Source organism: Neomonachus schauinslandi, chromosome 14 (genome assembly GCF_002201575.2).
Source record: "Neomonachus schauinslandi chromosome 14, ASM220157v2, whole genome shotgun sequence".
NCBI classification, from domain to species: Eukaryota; Metazoa; Chordata; class Mammalia; order Carnivora; family Phocidae; genus Neomonachus; species Neomonachus schauinslandi.
The window spans coordinates 74,268,314-74,273,414 of NC_058416.1; positions in this window are offsets into that span (position 1 = coordinate 74,268,314).

A 5,101-nucleotide genomic window follows, 5' to 3' on the forward strand; every position below is an offset into this window, starting at 1 on the left:
TTAAGCCTTTCCTTCTAGTGCAACAAATTGCTTCTGGTGCGGCGTATGCCCCTGTCTAAGGGCTGCACATTTACAGGTGCAAGAACAACCCAAACAGCTTTGGTCTTGGCACAGAGGCCACCTGGCCAGAGGACACAATTAGTCGCTTTCTTCAAAACGTGATAAGGATGGAGGGTTAATTGCCTCAGAAAAAGTAAAAAAGAAAACACGAAAGAAAGAGAAAAATAAAACCCGCGAAGCATTTTTGCGTTTCTAGTTTTGCAGGCCACCAAAAGACCGGGAGATCAGCTGTCCTGGATGGAGGGTCAGATAACAGGGCTGGGACGGCATAAGAATGAGGACCTGGGGTCCCCAGGGGTGGCAGCTGAGTGCTGCCCAGGGTGGGCTGGCCTCTAGGTCCACAAGAATTAGGTCTTTGGACTTGCCGTCCTGGCTGTTTGCCCATGGCTTTAACCTCCCTTTCTGTGCAGACAGGAGGTTGGGCCCAGATCCTGATCTTGAATCTGGGCCCTGGCTGGGAGAGCAGAAACACTATGATTTTTACAGGATCTTGGAGCTCGGATCAGAATGGAATGGGGTCAGGGGCTTCCAGGGGCTTCCAGAAGCCTGGCTGATGGTTTTGGATTATTAAATCCTTGATGATGAACTTCATCCATCCATTTAGGAAACACAGGTAAATCTCCTACTCACCATTCTCTCAACAAATGTGGATTGAGCTTACCTTGGACTAGGCTCTGGGAAGCATGAGATTATAGTCAGAGCGACCAACTGGGTTTGGTTTGTCTGGGATTTTCCATTTTAGCCCTCAGTCTAAGCATCCTGGGGACCCCTCAGTCCCAGGCAAACCTGGATGGTTGGCCCATGGTGAGCCAGATGCTTCTCATGCCCACTCTCATGGAGCTCACAGCTTGGTAGAGGAGGCAGGGAATTACCACAAGATGGCATTTCAGTGGAGGAAGCACAGGGTGGCGTGAAAACCCCAAGGGGGCCCCTCACCCAGCAGAGGGTGTCCAGGAAGGCTTCCTGGAGGAGGTGACATCTAAACTGAGGCCTTCAAGAGGAACAGTGTCGGGCAGGAGTAAAAGGTGGGTGGGTGGTGGAGGGAGACAGGGTTCCTGACAGGTGAGAGGTGAGAGCCTGGTGTGTTGAGGAGGTAAGTCAGGTGCACTGTGGCCAGAGGGTGGTGTTAAGAAGGGTTGGGGGAGAGGCAAGGGACCCGGAGGGCTCATGTCACGGTAGGACCTTTTGGGCATTTGGAAACCCTGTCAGGGAGATAGAGAAGCGAACTGGAGGCACCGAGTTTCTATTTAAAGTTTGTCCTGGGGCCTCCTGGGTGGCTCAGTGGGTTAAGCGTCTGATTCTTGATTTCGGCTCAGGTCATGATCTCAGGGGTGTGAGCTTGAGCCCTGCATCTGGCTCCGCACTGAGTGCGTAGCCTGCTTGGGATTGTCTCTGTCCCTCTGCTTCTCTCCCTCCCCCCCAACCCCTGCTCTCTCTCTCTCTCTCTCTCTCTCTCAAAAAAAAAAGAGAGATTGTCCTGCCTGCCATGTGGAGAAGGGAGGAGATTGGTTGGGGGAAGAGCTAAGAATGGATATAAAGCGACCACTGGGTAGGACAGCTTAGTAATCCTTCCAGATGCTCAGGCTCAAAGCCTCATCTCTGACTCCTTGCTTCCTCTCCTGCCCAGCAAAGGATCTTCAGTAAATCCAGCTGCTTCTCACCTCCTCCATCCCCATCCTGGCATCCCCTGGCCCAGCTCACCTTTTTCTCCCTAGTCCTTCCCACCTTCCGATCTACTGTGTGGTCGGCTTATTTATTTTGTTTAATAAGTAAGTTGCTGCTTCCCCTCCTCCCCCTGAGAACAGCGTTTCTCAGCCTCGAGGCTGTTGGCATTTTGGACCAGATAGTTCTTCGTGGAAGGGAGCCATCCTGTACATTGATGGATGCAGGCGCATCCCTCCCCAGGTGCTGTTAATTGAAGGCACATCTCCAGATGTAGGCAGACGTCCCCAGGAGGGGAAGGGGGCAAAATCGCTCCCAGTGGAGAACTGTGGCACTGCACAGTCACCCCACTCTTGTCTCCTGTCTCCCCAGTGCCTGGAATGCGAAGCCTGGCTCCCCGTGGCGCTCCCTGAACAGCTGTTGGATGAATGAATGAGTGGGAGGTGCTGGCCTGAGCCGGTAGGGAAGGGAAGGGTTTGGGAAATAGTGTAGGGGTAGCCTTGATCAATAAATAGAGCTGCCATTGTGTTCGTTATAGTGATGATCCCAGTCCTCTTCATAATCCTCTCCAGGGTTTGTGCTCCTTTCACCATACGGCAGAGGAGGGTCGGAGAGGTTAAGTGATGCGAGTAAAAATCTCACGGTAATGGGTGATGGAACCAGGCGAGAACCTGGGTGGTTAGAAACCAAATTCAGAGTTTTTTCAAGCCTCAGACACCCTCCTGGAGCAGTAACTGCCATTATGGAGCATTTGCTAAGTGCCAGCCACAGTGCTGTGCATGGATCACCTTATTAAAGCCTCTGATGACATCATGGGACTACTGTCATCATCCTGTTTTTACCAGTGGGGACTCTGAGGATCAGAGAGGTGGAGTGAATTGCCCAGAGTCGCACAGCCAGGGTGGAGTGGGCCCGTCTGACTCCGGAGTGTGAGGCTGACTTCTAAGCAGGAGACAAGGAGGCACAACCCCTCCCCTCCCCACCCCACCCCAGATAATGGCATCACCCCAAAGAGTCTTTCCTTTGCCTTTTGTCTGCTGAGGACAAATGATCAAAGGGCTCCCACTGACACGTGAATTATCAAGGCTGCAGAGACCCTGTAAAATTCACAAGGCCCCCAGTCATGAGAAACCTCTCGCTCCTTAACCTTGATCTCAACCCTAGCCCTGGGGCGGGGACTGGGCCTAATGGGGCTGGGGGGTTACAGCAGACCTGCATGCGAGGTCAAGTCAGCAAAGTCAGCAAACCCCTGAACAAATAGAGGGTCTTTTATTTCTTTTTAGCCAGAGACAATAGGACCCAATGTTAGCTTCTTTTAGTACTGGAATGGAAGCAGATTGTAGCAATGGCTCTGCGGGGTTTTTTTGTTTTGTTTTTATTTTTGTTTTTGTTAAATTCCCCCACATTTTATCTCCTCCTCCCTCCCTCTCTTTGGAAGCTTTCCCAGGGGGCCTGGAGTGGAAGCATGTAGTAGGCACCAGCATTGCCTGAGCTTTAGCCAGTAGGCCCCCAAGCCATGTTCATAGCCCATTTTACAGATGGGGATGCTGAGACCCAGCCTTCCTGAGAGACAGATGGGTGCCCTCTGGAAGCTAAAGGATGTTACGTTTCTCTTTGTACAGCCCCAGCCAGCCAGTGTTTCCATTATGTAGCCTTCCTGTTAGGTTGTACACTCCTTATGTGGAAAGTCTGTGAACAAGTATTTATTAGTCACCTACTGTGTGCCAGACACTGTCCTCAGCACTTTACCTGGGTGGTGACTGCGGCCGAGGGTGGCCAGGCTAGGCATGTACTCTGAGCAGACCTCCCTGAGCTCTGAAAGAAAAGCCCCTTTGTTGGAGCCGTGAACCAGCCTCCCAGGGGAGCCACTGGAAGTTTGCAGCGTGACCCTCCGTCCCCGCCTTTCAAACCCTCCTTTGACCTGAGTTCAAGGGTCAGCTGTACACATAACATAAAGTTTGCCATTTTTAAGTGTACAGATCAGTGGTATTAAAACAGTTAACCTTGAACAGTTTTGAGGTTCGGGGTGCTGAGCCCCTTGCAGTTGAAAATCTGCGTATAACTTGACTCCCCCCAAAACGTAACTACCAATAGCCTACTGTTGGCTGGCAGTCTTTTTTTTTTTTTAAGATTTTTTTAAAAAATTAATTTATTTTAGAGAGTGGGGGGGGGAGGAGCAGAGGGAGAGAGAGAAGCAGACTCTGCAGTGAGCGTGGAGCCAGACGCAGGGCTCCACACCACGACCCCAAGATCATGAGCCAAAATCAAGAGTTGGATGCTTGACCGACTGAGCCACCCAGGTGCCCCTGTTGACTGGAAGTCTTACCCATAACATAAACTGCATGTTAACACATACTTTGTATGTTATATATATTATATACTGTAACCTTACAATAAAGTAAGTTAGAGGAAAGAAATTGTGATTAAGGAAATCATCGGGAAGAGAAGATACGTTCATATACCGTACTGTATTTATTGAAAAAAGTCCGTGGACCCGTGCAGTTCAAACGGTGTTGCTCAGGGATCAACCGTACATTCGTTACCTTGGGCGGCCATCCCTGCCATCCCGCTGCAGAACTTTCTCGTTAGAGTTTCTTGTCCAGAGGTGGATGAGCTGAGATCATCTGGACCTGCCCTGTCAGTTGGGAGGGACTCAGCCCTGGTACATCGCCAGTTAGAATCGAATTCAGGGTTTGCATCCAGGCCTCACTCTGCCTGGTGCTCCCTTCCGTGTGGCTCTCCCAGGCACCTCCCAGAATGCCTTGCACCCAAGGACCCCCCCATAAATACTGAGTGACCGCGTACCCACTGGGGACTCCACCCAGGCACTCCCTGGGACCAATCCAGTACCCTGTCTAGTCTCTGGGAGTTTGGGAGATGAAAACCTAGTCCATAGACTAATGGCCAACTAACTGCTCTCTTCGGCCAGGTAACACTTCTCTTTTTTTCTAGAAATTTTGTTTGTCTCCCCTGAGGTCAGACCAGCTCTTTCTGGTGGTTGCCTTCTCTTTGTCGCCGCCCTCCCCCTGCCCGCACCGGGGCCAGACTGGGAGAGCTGCTCAGTGATAAGGGAGCCATCGATCCCTCCTGGACCCATCTCAAGGCGTCTGGGGGCTTCAGTTTCCCCCACAATGAGGCCATTTAGCCGGGCTCGCCTCTCCTGGGACACTCAAAGGCAGAAACCGGAGGAAGAGCGGGCAGGAGAAAGAGGAGAAACAGAACCCAGCACAACTGCCCATTCCGAAGGCCATGTGCTGGGAGAATGAGGCCCTGCCAGGTCAGATTTCAGAGACTTTTTAGGAAGTGCCTCTGCGTGGCTTGTGTTCCCCACTGGTGGGCTGATAGGGCACGGCGCCCAAGGAAGGACAAAGTCAGAGGC